Genomic DNA, 14,418 nt, shown 5'->3' with positions numbered 1-14,418 from the left:
AGTACAGGACACTGTTCTGTTAGTTTCTTCCCTTCCTGAACCGTTTTATCGTGTTGCTGTGGGGAATCAAACAGTGCTGGTTCCTCCCATAGCTGGGTGCATTTTCAGGGGTGGATGAAGTGAGGCCTGCTTGAAAAGTTTGTCTTTGGCTGAAGGGCGCTAGCCGAATATCATTGTTGGAGGTGGTTTTTAGCAGGTCCATTCCAGCTGGCTCCTGTCTAGCCTGTGTTGGTTCTGGTTGCTTGACACGCTTGACCCAGTCCTACTGGCATGTGGCCGGAGCATGGCTATAAAGGACAAGTAAATGGGAAGCCAGGCCCTGTCCCTCGGAAAGGTAGCCTGGCTCTGATGGTGATCAGCTCCCTCGGAGGTGCTGTGCTCTCTCTAATCCTGGAACAGCCTTCCCTGCTCCAAGCTGACCCTCCTAACGGGGGCACCTGCTGCTCTCCCAGGACAGCTGTAATCGCCTTAACCAGTATATTACGGAGCTCATCTTACTGGGGAGCTGCCTCCCGTTACTGGGGGTGCAGCAAGACGGCCTCTGCCAGCTGCATCCAGGGCCATGGAAGGTTTTGGTTTGTGCTGAAACCTGCCTGGCCCCTCCACAGCCAAGAGCCTGGAAGCGCTGAAAGCCGGACTCAGGGCTTCTCAGCAGCCTAGCTCCGGGACAGCCCGCCCAGCAGACTGCTGCGGAGCTGGGGCTCCAGTCGAGCTGGGTGGAAAATGATCATTCTGGTTTGTGGAGAATTTTGAAATTGAATTCTCCACGAAGCGGAATCGCCTTCCTCTGTCCAGCTCTGACTGACCTCCCCAGCCTGCAGTGCTGGCGTTCCTGGTGGGGGATTTTTCAAGTAGCTCTTCCGTTGGCTGCATTCGGGACTTGCTGGTGGCAATAATTCAGGCAGGACTCTAGCTCTCACTGGAGAGCGCTGGATTTGAGGGACCCTGAAGGGAGCCAGGGAGTTGGCTTGTGCAGCAGGCACTGGAGCTGGGTATCTTGCTCTGCTCTTGACAGGGAAACAATTGCTGTGTGTAGGCTCAATGGACCCTCCCTCCAGCAGTGCAGCGGGATTCTGACTTCAGCAGCCCCTGTGATGTGGTGTGGTGGCTGCTGTCTTTCCCGTTCCTTGCTGGAGAGTAGTTCAGTAGAGCAGAAACCATTGGAGCTCCAGGTTATTTCAATGGAGAAATCACTTTACGTAAAACCCCTGGCCATCTGCTCGCTTCCTAATTACAGACCCAGTTAAGAGCATGATTCACAGCTGTGTCCTGAAAGCAGGAGGTGATGGAGGGCAGCACCCAAGGGGAGGCTGCCTATTCAGAGTGCAGAAGCTCGCGTTGGTTTCTCGTCCTTCCGAGCCTAAGGGTATGTCTATGCTATGGCGATTATACTGGCATAGCCCCGTAATGTCGACCCCGCTTACGTCACCAGAAGGCGTTTTCCTGTGTAGGAACACCAGCTCCTTGAACCAAGTTAACTATGTCAATGGAAGCACTCTTCCATCAACATAGCTCTGTCTACACTGGGGTTTTGTCAGCATAGCTATGCCGGTCGGGATTGGTTTCTTCAGACCCCTGACTGACATACCTATGCCATGGTAACTTTTTACTGTAGACCAGGCCTAGGTAAAGGGAGGAAGGTGGGAAGGAGAGTGTCTGTCTGTCGGACAAAAGCTTCCCATGGGGAGGTGGGCGAGGAAAGCCGCTGCTGTGGAAGTAGTTCAGACAGTAGCAACCAAAATCCTCTCGTGGTTTGGAGGCCTGCGTCAAATGGATTTCTTAGTCCAGTTCCCCATCGACCGAGATCCACATCATATGCACACACCTTCACGACTGGCATTTAACTCTTCCCTTGTTAGCCTCAGAGGATTATCTGGGACAGAGGCGTGAATGGGCCCTGGAGACTCAGTGCCCCACCCCAGAGGTGGGGTCACAAGGCTGGAGTTAAGCAGGCAGCCAGGGGCCCTGGGGGAAGCTTACCCTGCCCATGCTGTGACTGGCGTGGATGGCCAAAGGATTTCCAGGCTGCAGAGCTGGCTCTGAATTCCCTTGAGCGCTCACTCAGCCAGCTGCGCCTCTTGGCCATGGAGAGCCGAACAAGGCATCCATGGAGGTGTAGCTCTCCTGTCCGGGCTGCAGGGACAGGGATGCCTGCTCCTGAGATCAAAGGGTAGTTTTCGCCTTTCAGATAGATTAATCTCATTTTGTGCGCTTGGCATGACCTGGTTCTGTTCTGTTGTACCGAGGATGCCTTCACGATTCCAGGCAACAGGGCCTAGGCGGTACCTTGCAGAACAAAATCTCTGCCAAAAGCTGCAGTGAATCGGGATGTCTCCAGCTCTGTTCCATGGCACTGCTCGGGGCAAGGAACCTGGGGCTCCACAGCTGTGTCGATGGGCAGTGCCCGTGTTGTCCCTGGAATGGACCAATCGAGCCTAAAGCCAGGGAATAGGGCCCAGACTGAAACTTTATTGCCATTCCTCTGTGGGATTCTGGCCCATGAGGTCTTGTAGGTGATAGGATTGGGGGAGGTGTCCCTTTAAACGCTGCAGCCACAGCAGAGGGTAATCTCTTTGCCAGAGGATTATCTGGAGGGAAGAGAGAATGGGGATTAAATGGAAGCCTCTTTCTCCAGCCCCACCCGCTACCCAACCTGTGAGGTGCCTCTGTCCTGAGCAGGTGGGAGTTGACCTCCTTCATGGGAAGGCTGGGTTGGGACAGAGCCAGACCCTGCTGGCAGCCAGCCGAGCCCAGCAAGCATCCCCTGGGAGATGGAAAAGCAAACACGCTGTGTCTTCTGAAAACTGGTTCCAGGGCCAGTGGGGGAAGGACTGGAAACTTCAGAGCAACTAAGGAGGGCAGCATGTGGAGCGGGCCCTGGATTGGGCCTGCGATGAGCACCGTGGAGCTGGGACTCCTGGTCTTAGTCACGCTGGCTGGGTTTGGCTCTGGTGAGGAGGAAGGTAAGTGGTGGGGCAGGAGGCGTGGGCTGGTGGGCATTTGCTACACACCATATGGTGTCCTAGAGCCACGAGGGAGGGAACTAGCTGTATGGGGATCCGGCCAGCTCTGGTCACTGTCCTTGCAGGGCAAAGCAGCTTTGCTTTGGTGACAGGCAGCAGCTCTGCAGGCTGAACGAGTCCCCAGAAGAAAGGGGGTGGTTTGCTGCTTGTGCTTTCCCAGGCTGACCCTCCTGGATCCGCAGGGCCATGGGCTGGCAGTGCCCTAAGCAGACCCCACCCTTCTGTGTCCCGGCCCCTGCGGCAGGATATAATGGGAGGTCACCCCTTCTCCCACGCCACAGAGCTGATGGTGCCATCACCTGAAACTGCGCCCACCCCACTCCATGCCCAGAGCTGGGAAAGAGCCTCCACCCGTCCTTCCATTTCTCCTTGCCACGCCCAGACACCCCAGCTTCGGCTCAGTCTGGTGAGGCCGGCTGACTTGGCTGGCGGCCTCGATTCACCCCTGCATCTCGGGGCAGAGGAGCTCCGTGCTCCTTTCTGTTTCACTTCCCCCATCAGTGGAGAGGGTGAGAGTCACTTCTCCAAACCGAGTCTGCTGCCAAGGCCCGTCCCAGCACAGTCGCATGCCCAGCGCTGGGTAGGAGAGGTTCTGCTGCTGCTCTGGACCTGCTGGGGCTGGCGCTCTCGACAGAGTGCCCCCGGCGTGGCCCCGATACTCCCACCACTCACTGCTTCCAGACCATTGCAGCGTTCTCAGGGGGCGACTTCTCCAATCCCACTTTGGATCCGAGGTGCAGGCAGGACACGCAGCTGCCTCCTGCAATGACAGTCCCTTGGTGACAGCCTCAGCACAGAAGTCAGGGGCTGCCTGGGAACGCCATAGCAGGGCTGAATCTGGTTGGCTGGGTCAGTCCGAGCTGCTGCTGCCTGGCCTGCGCCTGTCCGAGGGACAAAGAGGGGGCCTCAGATCTCAGGCCTGTTGGTCGGACGTTGGGAAATGCATGCAATAAATGCCATGGGAGTCAGGACTCCTGGGTTCTATCCCCAGCTCGGCCAGTGACCCCTCGCGGCCTTGGACAAATCACTCCCTTTATCTATGCCCCCATGTCCCCCCACCCCCACTACCTGTGTGCTGTGAAGCATCTGTAAAGGTCTCCGAGGATGCCAAGGGCCACAGGAGTGCAGAATGCTGCCTGGGGCTGGCCCATTGCACGGAGGGACAGCTACCGGGGCAGCTGAGTGCAAGATCCTGCTTGATCTCCCAGCTGGGTTGCCTGGGGCTGGGAATGCTGCAGAGGCCTCTGGATGTGTCCGCACTGCAGCAGGGAGCCAGCCCCCGGCCCAGGCAGACAGACTGACACTAGCCAGGCTTGTTGGGACTCAGGCAGGAGCTCGGGTGCCGTTTGGGGCGGGCGGGAGAGCTTGAGCTGCCCTGACAGACTCAGAGCTGCTGCTGCGCATTGGGGGAATTTGGCCCAGTGGGAGAATAGAACGGTGGGGGTCCCCATGGGGCCCTGGGGCGTGTGAGAAGAGCAAGGCCCTAGCCCATCTCTCCCTGTTGTTCTGCCTTAATCTGTCTCCTCCAGGAATCTTGGACACATACTGGTCTGGCACGGCTCCCATCTGCTTGGGGGGCTGCAAAGGGAAACACCAGGAGCTGAAGAGGAGCCAGTGTGGGAACGGCAGCTGTTGCTGGCTGGGATACAAATCCTTCTGTCGAGGTACAGGGGAGTCAGGGGGAGAGTGAAGGAGAGGCTGAGCTTGGTGGGAGAGGGGCTGTGCGGGAACCTCGCTGATCCCAGCCCAAACTGACTTGGACGCTGGGAAACGTGCCTGACTTGGGGGGGGGGGGGGGGCTGTCTGAGCGGTGAGAGGAGATGGAGCCCCTCAGCTGCGGCAGCCCCCTGGGGCAGGGGATTTTCATGTGTGGGAGGCTGTCTCCAGTAAGAGCCAGGTAAATTTTTTTTGACAAATGGAAATTTGACTGTAAACAGTATCTATTTATTTTTGTGTTGCTGGAACAAATTTGGGCCAAAGTCGATGAATAACTTCCACTGGGAAAAATCCGGATTTCCTTTTTTTAAAAAGTTGAAATGTTTTGTTGAGAGGGTTTTTGTTTGGGTTTTTTTGTTTCAAGGTGGCATTTGGTTTTCAAATTTGACCAATAAAAAAAAAAAAAAGGGGAAGGGGGGGATGAAAACCGTCTGTAAATGGCAGCATTGAAATGAAAAATTCCATTTCAAGTCAATCCAAAACGTGTTGGTTGATTTGAACTGAATTTCTTTTATTTAATGATACATTTTGAAAAGAAAATGATTTTGGTTCAATTCAAACCTTTTTATTTTGTTTTGTTTGTTTGTTTGTTTGTTTGTTTATTTATATAAAAAAATTCAGGTTGTTTTTGGTTCAGGGACTGAACCAAAAAATCCATTATTTGCTTAGCTTTGTTCTTGCATAACAAACAGCAAAAGGCTCAGGTTGCTGAATGTGGGGCTCAGTCCTCTCCAGCTGTGACCCCCAAAGCCTTTATTCCTCCATCAAAAACTCTTTGGCTTGGAGGATTTAGGGGGCGTTTGGGGAGTGAGAAGTATGGGGGCGTTTCCTCAGGGGCGCCTTAGCAAGAAATTACAGTGGCTGTTGGCATCACAAGGTGCTGACAAGGTTAATGCAACAAGTCTGTGTCCTGAAGCAGGCTCCGTGGTGGCTGAAGGGGTGTGGGACGGGGGTTGATGCAACATCTCTGTATCCTCGGCCTCCCAGCATCCAGGAGATGGACCAATGGATCCTCTCTGGGATCTGGAGCATCTACCTACAGCCCATAGCATCCTAGCATCCATTTAGGCTACATGTCACGGACCCAAGACAGTCTACCAGCACTAGTAGCATGCATCCAGGCTGGGGCAGATATCCTGGCCATCACGGATCCCAGGAGATATAAACCCTTGCCATCCATAGCATGTTCTGTTGGCATCTCTTTGGAATCTGGACCACATGCACCCCTAGGGATCTGGTATGTACCCTGGGCCTCTTTCTGGGGTGTGGAGTTATGCCATGCTGCTTTCTGGTGCTTTCTGGTGCCCCTGGGGTAGTGGAGATGCCTTCAGCACCGTCCGCCGGGATCTTTCTCTTCTCAGTGAACTGCGGGCGGCCAGAGACCGACTTCAATTCCGTGGCCTACGGCAATGACTGGTGGGTGGGCTCTGTGGTGCGGTACAGCTGCCGGTCCGGCTTCCTACTGGTGGGGGACCCGGCCAGCGCCTGCCAGTCCGACGGCCGCTGGACACCCAAGCCCACCTGCCTCCGTGAGTACTGCGCGGTGCTGAACCGATGGGCAGTAGAGCGGGTAGGTTTGGGAGGCACTAATGTTCCACCACAGAGGTGGCTGGAGTGTGCCCCGTTTGCTAAGTTTCCACGTGGGAGTCACCGTAGCCTGCAGGTCTGGCTGCACTGGATGAGCTCAGTCCAGATATCCCTGATGTGGGGCAGGCAGGGGGGCTAATGGAGGAAACACGTCTGCAATCAGGAGCAGGGCGAGGGAGGGGTGTCGCTGTCCTGTCCTGTCCTGTCCCAGCCCGTAGGCTGCACCATCAGCTTTCCCGCGCTCCCTCGGGGGTGTTGCAAGCGCTGGAGAATGTGCTGGGTCTGCCCAGCGTGGGGACCTATGAGCTAAGAGGCTGCAGGGTTGGTTATTGGAACATGGGTTCCTAAGTGTGTCAGCGTCCCCCTGTGCCGGACCCTTCTGTACCCTGACGCCTCATCAGTGCTGAGAGAGCAGCCCCACTGCTCTGATAACCGTGGCCCAGCCTCATGCTAATAACCCCTAGGCTCTGTTCTCAATGACTTCTGCCTCCAGGATAATAGGGCTGCTGTCTCACCCCCGGCAGGGATATGCCTGCGGGGCCAGATCGAGATTAACGAGCGGGACATCGATGGCAGCTGCTCCTCCTCCTGCACCAAGAAGGCTCACCTCGGGGCCTTCCTCAACCACGGCTGCATCAAGATCTCCAACTGCGTCACCAAGCAGCGGGGCTGGATGCGCTGGTTCACGCGCTGTGACTTCTGCGAGTGCGACTGCTACATCCCCTGCTGTAAGTGTCCCCTCTCTGGCTCGCTGTCAGAGGAAGCTGCCTCCCGTGATTTCCCTGGTGCTCCCATCCTATTGCAACCCCATAGCTGTGCGTGTGTGCATGCAACTGATGCTGGAATGTATTGGACTTGCTCTCCTGTGTATGTGTAATCATGTCGCCCCAGAGGGTAAAAGCCTTAATGTGCTGCTGCTGATGGAGATTCTCCTTTAGCTGTAGTAGTCGACCCTTGTGTTCTTTGGTCCTTAAGGTCCTGGGTTCTATGCCCGAAACCACGTGTGTGGTTTGGCTGGTCGGCTTGTGACCACAGGATTAGTCTAGTTTCTTTCTTCACCTCATGTCCCAAACTCTGGTGTACTGCTGGTGCGTGCTGTTCTCAGTTGCCAGGTTCCACACCAGGGGGGGATGCCTTTTACAGAGTGCCCCTGACTGCAGTACCAAAGCAATCTGATCCCTAGATGGAAAGGGCGACGATCCGCCCCTTTTGTGTCTTGTGTAATGCAGAGTAACTGTGCTGGCCTCACCAGGGTTACTCCCCGATACGGCGCCAGCTGAGCCAAGAGCTGCGATATTGGCGAATTTGTTTCTGTTTGCGGTCGTCTCCCTGGTCAGAGCAGGAAAGTGAGTTTCCCTTTGACGCTCTTCACTGGCCCATGCCGCAGCGGGGAGGCAAGGAGCAAAAGCTATTAGCATGCCAGTCCAGATGGGCTTGCGTGTCACCTTTACCTGATGGGGCATGCGGGAGAGTGAGGGTCAAGATTATCTAACATCATGCAGATGCCCATTGTCTGATGTCTTGTTACAGCTTCCTCCGGCTAGCGATCGGGGACGGATGGGTTCGTGGAAAGGTGTTCTACTGCGAAGGGGAGCTCCGTCCCAAGAGGGGCACAGCCAGCCTGAAACTCATGGTGCAGGATGCTACCATACTGTTCCTCTCCCCATCAGGCCAGACTCTTCCATCCGTCTGTTCTCATCGCACCCTTTGCATGATGCTGGCAACGCGCTCATGGACGTGCGTGGTTGTGTCTGTCTCCCGGGTTGGAACTGTTTGCCAGCCTGTCTTGTTGTGTTAGTCACTGATGTGCAGCATCTGCAGAGGAAAGGACTGCCTCCCCCATAACTTAACCCTTTGCACCCTGCTTTTTTCCAGGCTTTCCCCCAGACAAGCACCTAGGGGGATGGATATATACATCCATCTCCCTACTCTGCAAAGGGTTAAGCTGTGGGAGCCAGAGGCTCCGGACTTGCATCCTCACCTCCGAGACCTGGGACAAGGACATCATGGCTCTCTGCCTCGGTTTCCCCCATCTGCTTCCTGCGTGTGGGAGCATGCGCGGATTAGCTCTCTGCAGTGTGCTTTGAACGAAGAACGTCACTTTCCCAGTGCTGTGGCTTGTTACAGTCTCCCCGCTGCTTGGGCCAGAGCTGGAGTCTGCCTGGCCAGGTACCATTGGCAGTGAACCAAACCACCAGGCCAAAAGGGAAAGCCCCTCCTTCCTACCCGCATGCCTGCCCCGGTGAGTCCCCATCCCCCTGCAGGCGTGAGGGGCAGGAGCAGAGAGGAGGGCAGGAGCAGTGACCTTCATCTTAAAGCAGCTTTAGTCAGGGGCAAAATGTGAAAAGCACGAGTGGTTCTGCAGGTGCCCCCGTTGGCAGGGGAAATGCATCACCCGGCAAGGAGGGGGAGCAGCTGTTCAGGGCCGCTGCTCCTGCCCTGATGTGGGATTAGGCACCAGTTTCCTTTCCTGAGGCAGGGAGCCGGAAGGCAGCTGAAGGGAACCCCTTTCCCTGCCTGCTTTTCTGTGATGTGGTGCTGCTCGCTGGCACCCAGCAGCCTGTGGCCTTCTCCTGTCAAATGGTCTCCCTCCCCTCGCAGCTGGGGCGGGGTCTGTGGAACACAACTGAGTCAGCCCTTGGCGTTCTCTCTCCTGGCCACGTGTAGGGTAGGCAGGGGGCAAGGGGGCAGAGGGAAGGCCACGATTAAAGGCTGTGCATGGCGAATGCTGACCCTGCGGTAGGGGTGTTTGCTTCTGGCCAGTGGCCCCAATCCTGTGACCATCACTCCAATAAATCTGTCTAGAGGTGTGATTAGTGTTCCAGTGATGTTGCTGGAGGCGTCTCCTCCCCTCTTGCTACCGTCCGCACTCCACCCATTTAGGATCCTGTGTTCAGAAGCCCCATCTCTCCTCCAGTGCTGGGGGGTGGAGCTGGCTGGGAAACTCAGTTTTGTTCCTGTGAAAAACTGAAGGCTTGAGGACTTCAGTAGCTCAGTCTCAGGCCAGGGCTCTCTCTATTGCAGCAGTGGGTGGGTGAGGTTCTGTGGCCTGCGATGTGCAGGTCAGGCTAGATGATCATAATGGTCCCTTCTGACCTTAGAGTCTATGAGACAGCGAAGAGCGGGCGGTGCTCAGATACTAGTGTGGGGCGGGCCAGGTAAGCACCGGCGAGAGAGAGCCAGAACTCAGGATGGGCATCTCGAAAGCAACAAGGGGGTAGGTCAGCCCCTGGTTATGGGGCTCCATGCAGGTGTCACCAGGAGAAGTTCTGTGCAATGCTGCTTGGACCAGCCCCTTATAATCTCTGTTAGAGCAGCCCAGCACGAGTGTCCCCGAGAACCAAGTTGGCCAAGCCCAGCTCCCCAGAGGCTGCAGAACCACACCACCACGCGGGACTTGAAGAACCCACAACTCTCTGTTCCTTATTCTTCTTGTCACATGTAAATATGGGGGGGAGGGAGCCCCTCTGATTCTGAAAATAGCTGTGACTAGGAAAAGGGCAGTCATTTTCACGCCGTGTCTCCTCCTCACGCTGCCCCCACACACCCCGCCCTGCGCGGGAGGGGAGGGGAGGGGAGCTGGGAAGGATGGCAGGTTTGTCTAAGGCAGAGGAGCTGAGCAGCAGTGGCTGGAGTTTGACTGCGATTAACCTCACTGCAGCTGCAGCAGCAGCAGCAGCAGAATCCTGTCCTCCCTGCCAGAGGAGGAGGCTGTGAGCACGCACAAGCGACAGGTAGAGAATTTAAAGCCACAGGCGCACGCACAGAGCTTGTCCTCTAGCTGCCTAACCTAGTTACTTTCAAGGCACTTCAGGATGTGCTCTCAGCCAAGCGCCTGAGCGGCGGATGCTGGCACAGAGCTGCTCTGGGGCCTGGAGCTTGGACCGGCGGAGCAGCCAGGGTGGGGGGCCGTGAGGATCTTGGGTAAGTGACCTGGGCCATGGTATGGTGGGGATGGGGTGCTGGTCCTCAGGAGGAAGAAAACAGCTCTCCAAGGTGGGGGGACTGGGCCGGCTGGGGTGGCAAAGGAGGGTTCAGTCTATGAGTGCAGCGAGTAGGCAGCCATGGGGCTAAGCAACCACTGGCCCCTCCAAGCATACAGCCCAAGCTGGGCTGCAGCCCCCCGGGGCTCAGGTGGCCCAGAGAACACAGCGCTGCGTCTGGTCAGGAGCCAGGGCCAGGCAGGAGGCAGGGCTGGGTCTTGGCCGTGGCGGGTAGGAGTTAGAGCTGCATGGGAGGGCTTGGTGATGAGCCTGTGGGCCTGGCCGAAGCACAGGTGCGTGTGCTCCAAGGAACGGCCCTGGCTGGGCTGCCCGGGGAGTGGGAGCTGATGGGCCTTGTCCACCTGTAACCTGGCATGAATCCCCTGCACCCCAAGGGTGGGGGAAGATGGAGACCGTGGCAAGGGTCATCCTGCTGGGAATGAAGGCGTCAGGGAGCGGGCATGCTCTGGGGGACTCAGCAGGAGGGGAAACGGACCAATCCCTCCCCCAGCTCCCACCGGCATCTCCTCCCTCGGCTCAGGGCATGGGGAGGTGAGGGGCCCTTCTGCCACAGCAATCCATGCCCTGAGGCTCCACTGAACCTGATACAAGACTGGCCCGGCCGCCTATGGGCCCAAGCCAAAGTGGAGAGCTTCCTTCCGCTCTGGTCCTGTTGCTGGAGGGGGAAAGCAGGTCAGCGCGGGAGCTGTGTCAACAGTGTGAGCCTGGGGGCAGGGCCAGGGCTAGCAATTACTTGTGCTGCTTGTGGCTAAGGTCCAGGCAGGGCGTAGACCTGCTTATGCAAGTCTCCCATCCCAATGGACAAGCGATGGGCTGGGCTTAGCGGGCAGGGACTGGGAATCTCACTGCTGCCCCTAGGTGAGCTAAAGCCAGCTAAGCCGCGGGCTGGGTTGAGAGATAGGCCGCTCTTGCCTGAGCCCTTTGTATACCATCCATCAGTCGGCCCGATGAGGTATTTGCTGGACTGTAGGCTGCACACACACAAACCCCTGACGCAGGCGCTTCTCAGCGAGGGGGAGACTCACTCTGAGCTGCCTTGATTTCTTCTCCCCCCTCATTTCCACGAGCGGGCAGCAAAGGCTTTTAGCCACACAGGTTCTCTCCGTTCCCATTATGCTGACTCCAGCAGGAAGCAGCCTCTCACTCCCCAGGGCCATCTTCCCGGAGATCAGTGTAACCCCATCTCCATTCCAGCACTGCAACTGCAGAAAGGAAGATGCAATGATTATTCTCTCCAGCAAACAGCGTGTGTGTTTGAGAAAGAGGGGCGGGCAGTGGGAATGGAAGGCACAGTTGCTGTGAGGGTAATTAAAATATGTTTGCAGCAAGATCATAGAGATTTTCCCGCACTACCATGGATTTGAAAACCTCGTAGGGAAGCTTCCACATTCTGGCCCAGTTTCCAGAGCCTAGGTGGGGATAGGACTGAGCTATAAATGGTCCCATTTGTTCTGTGTGTGTGTACAGTGTGACTCCGAGGTGCTACTGCGGAACTAAATCTGAGTTTTGTGGGGTTCAGGGCTGGGGGGCTCCACCCAGGAGAACAGCACTGGGGACCCCCGCTTGTGGAATGGCCAGTGACCCCTCTACTTAGCCACACCACATGGGCAGCTGGGCACGCTGCCCTTCCTCTGACTCACCAGTGCATTCCCATCCTGCCTCAGGGGTATTATTATTCATAGTGGGGTAGCAACTAAAGACTCCAGCCAAGATCAGAGCCCCATTGTGCTAGGTGCTGCACAGACACAGTGTGAGAGACAGTCCCTGCCCCAAAGTCTGAGTCTGAAGAGAAGGGGTTATCTCTAGGGGAGTCCGTTTCCACAGCCCATGCTTTCCTGAGCCTGAAGCTGTCAGACGGGGCTAATTCATACCGATAGGGGTGGTTTCTGAGCTGTGGACACTTACCTCCTAGGGATTGGACTGAATTGAGACCCACCAAACTCATCTCACTGCCCAGGAGAGGGGAATCATCTTTCCAGTGCTACTGACGTGGGGGGGCGTGAAACCAGTGACAGCCAGGGCGGGCAGTGGCTTCTGAAACAGGCAAATCCAGAGCTGTTGTACATCTGCTACTAAAGAAAAACAACAGCCATGAGCCAGAACATAGAATGTGCTGCTGATCTTCGGTAGAACGTTAGCTGGCTCCGATGCCTACACCCAGGAATCTCTGAGGCTGGGATTGACACAGGCACCTAAGGGAGTTAGGCACCCAGGGTACTATTTGCCTAAGGCCCAGTGCCTCAAAGGTATCCAGGCTCCTAAATTAATTGATTTCATGGGGAGTTGGGAGCCTAAGACCTTTGTGACTCTGGGCCTCTGTGACTAATTAGCCCCACACGTCAGCATGCGAGTTAGCAGCACTCAGTCCTTTAGGAGTGCATGGAAACCTCACCCCAACCACCGCCACCAGCTGCCACTGAGACGTTAGGCACTTAACTCCCTTAAGCAGCTCGTGTAAACCCACAAGATAACTTGATTATTTTGGTGCCTTAAATGAACCAAGAATTCACCACGTTGAGCCTAGTTCTGCGTATAAACTAGTCCCCTGATTGTCCCCTGCCCGGGAGATTCACAGTTCCCCAGCCACGCTACTGCCTGACCCTGTGACCTTTGTACTCCTTCAACCATCCCTCGCCCCCGGCAGCCGGAGACCCGCCCCCTCTCCCCCCAGCGTTACACAACATGGCTCGCGGCTGATTCCTGGTTTGACTGCATCTCAGCCTGCGATGGGTCCAACCCATCAGCACACAGTCACCGTCTCCAACTGTCTCCCACCCTCCCCAAGCCTGGCTGTGGCAGCGGGAAAGCTCTCCGTGGCTCAGCAGATGGTTTTCTAATTAATATCCTCATTAATGTCGCTCATTTCCATATGTCTTCCATGTTTTAAGAAATGTTGTGGGTGATGTGTGTGACTAATAGCAATGGCGAGAGCCCGGCAGAGTGGTGCCGGGCTGCGTGAGCTCTGCTGGGGAACGCCAGGCCTCTGATACCACCATGATGGAGGCCTGGATAGAGAGTGACAATCCTGAACTTTACCGCAGCTCCTGTACTCCCAGACACCCCCACCACAGCCTGGCTGATTCACCTCAGTCCTGACCCGCAGCCACCCACCCCTCCTTTATTCCCTTCACCACAACCCTGCTGATCTGCAACCGCCAGCTATTCCAGTCCCAGGATACACCACCGCCACCTTGCATCTCCGTCCCAAATAACCCGCCGGACCCCGGTTACTGCAGGCCGAGGTGCTACGCACACAGCTCTGCTGACACACTTCCTTCCCCATGGGCTCTCCCTAGTTCCCCCACACCTCTTCAATCCTCATTCCACACCCCCTGCTGTCTCTCCGGAATGGAAACAGAGCAATTTGCCAAGGGGTGTGTGTGTGTGTGTGTGTGTGTGTGTGTGTGTGTGTGTGTGTGTGTGTGTGTGTGTGTGTGTGTGTGTGTGTGCGTGCGTCTCCAGATAGGGCAAAGAGTTTGTGATGAACCAACCCCAGAATCTCTTTGAATGTCTCCCCTTTCCTTGCACCTCCTCTCATTAATTACACCCCGTAGCTTTGGGTTTTTTGGTGTGGGCAAGGCTACCCAATCTTAGCTGCCTACTGTTGGCTAAAATTACTCCTCACAGCCAAGCTGGCCGCTGTGTCCGGTCTGCAGCCAGCTGGCGCTGCGGGTATCCCATGAGCAGATCCCCTATGGGGAACGGCCCTTAGAGGAGTCCAGCTGACTGCCGAGCCCTGGGTGCTGCATTCCATGTTATCCAGCCTCCTGCGCACTGGGCCCATGTTTCTTGGCGGGGCCCTGTACAAATGGCGCCGTCTAGTTGCCACAGCCAATCCCGCTGCGTTCTCCCTGGCCATTGCGGCAGCCAGACGGGGGATTGTTTTGGGGGGACCAGGGGCCAACGGTAGGTGTGGGCAGCCTGCAGGTTTAGGGAACCTGGGCCTTTCCTTTCGGGACCTGGACAAGACAGAGGCTCAGCGTGTGTTGCTGCCCCTTTAAGAGAGGCGGTTGTGCTGGCCAGGAGAGTAAAGCCTGCCTGGAAAGCCCAGCCAGCCTTCTGCTCTTGACATCCAGCCGAAGCTGGGA

The sequence above is a fragment of the Emydura macquarii genome, unplaced genomic scaffold (assembly GCF_026122565.2).
Source record: "Emydura macquarii macquarii isolate MOO-44397 ecotype Brisbane River unplaced genomic scaffold, CSIRO-AGI_Emac_v2 contig_312, whole genome shotgun sequence".
Lineage (NCBI taxonomy): Eukaryota > Metazoa > Chordata > Testudines > Chelidae > Emydura > Emydura macquarii.
The sequence above is the reverse complement of the archived record's forward strand: the minus strand, read 5'-3'. Positions refer to the sequence as shown.